Source organism: Apium graveolens, chromosome 5, assembly GCF_009905375.1.
Source record: "Apium graveolens cultivar Ventura chromosome 5, ASM990537v1, whole genome shotgun sequence".
NCBI classification, from domain to species: Eukaryota; Viridiplantae; Streptophyta; class Magnoliopsida; order Apiales; family Apiaceae; genus Apium; species Apium graveolens.
In genome coordinates, this window is record NC_133651.1 from 247,826,461 (window position 1) to 247,828,009 (window position 1,549).

Below are 1,549 nucleotides of genomic sequence, written 5' to 3' on the forward strand. Positions count from 1 at the left end.
GGAATACGAATCTCGATTTCCAATTTGTCGAATTCCTTGGTTAATTCTTCACATGAAGTTAACCGATTCAATCTTTCTTTCCTGCTCAGCGCATCTGCTACAACATTTGCTTTCCCTGGATGATAACTGATCATGACATCGTAATCCTTTATCAATTCCAGCCATCGACATTGTCGCATGTTCAGCTCCTTTTGCGTAAAGATATACTTCAGACTTTTATGATCTGTGTAGATTTCACATTTTTCACCGTAGAGATAATGTCTCCAAAGCTTCAACGCAAACACGATCGCTGCTAATTCCAGGTCATGAGTAGGATATTTCTGTTCATGAGGTTTAAGTTATCTCGAAGCATATGCGATGATGTTACCATGTTGCATCAATACACATCCTAGCCCGCGATACGAAGCGTCACTGTAAATGATGAAATTTCCATATTCGTCTGGTAATACAAGTACCGGTGCGGTTACTAACCGATTCTTCAGCTCTTGAAAACTTCCTCACATTTATCATTTCATTCAAACTTTTCACTTTTTCGAGTTAACTTGGTCAGCGGCATTGCTATTTTCGCAAAATCTTTGACAAACCTTCGATAGTATCTTGCCAATCCCAAGAAACTTCGAACTTTCGTCGGCGTCCTTGGTCATTCCCAATTTAACACAGCCTCAATCTTTGCTGGATCAACTTGGATGCCTTCTCTACTGATGATATGCCCTAGAAATTGTACTTCCCTTAACCAGAATTCATATTTCGAAAATTTTGCGTATAGTTGCTCTTTCCTCAAAATTTCCAAAGCTATCCTCAACTGTTTCGCATGCTCTTCTTCCGTCTTGGAATAAATCAAGACGTCATCAATGAATACAATCACGAATTTGTCCAAGTATTTCTTGAATACTCTGTTCATTAGATCCATGAATGCTGCTGGCGCATTTGTTAAACCGAATGCCATTACCAAAAACTCGTAATATCCATATCGCGTACGAAACGCAGTCTTGGGAATATCTTCAGCTTTAATCTTCAATTGATGATAGCCTGATCGCAAATCTATCTTAGAAAACCATGCTGCTACCTTTAGCTGATCGAACAAATCGTCGATTCTCGGTAAAGGATACTTGTTCTTAATAGTGAGTTTATTCAATTCCCGATAGTCGATGCACAATCGTATGCTGCCATCCTTCTTCTTTACGAATAACACTGGTGCACCCCATGGGGATACACTAGGTCGTATGATGGCTCGATCTAAAAGATCTTGCAGTTGCGTTGACAATTCCTTCATTTCGACTGGAGCCATTCGATATGGAGCTTTCGAAACTGGTTATGTGCCTGGTGTTAGATCAATCGTGAACTCGATTTCTCGATCTGGCGGTAACCCTGGAAGCTCGTCTGGAAAGACGTCTGGAAACTCGCATACCACTGGAATGTCTTCTATTCTAGGACTTCCTTTTTCAGTATCTAACACGTAAGTTATGTACGCCTCACATCCTTGTCGAAGCAATCGTTTAGTCTGCATCACAGTGAGAAATTTCTTCCGCTATTTTTCGCCTTTGAATAT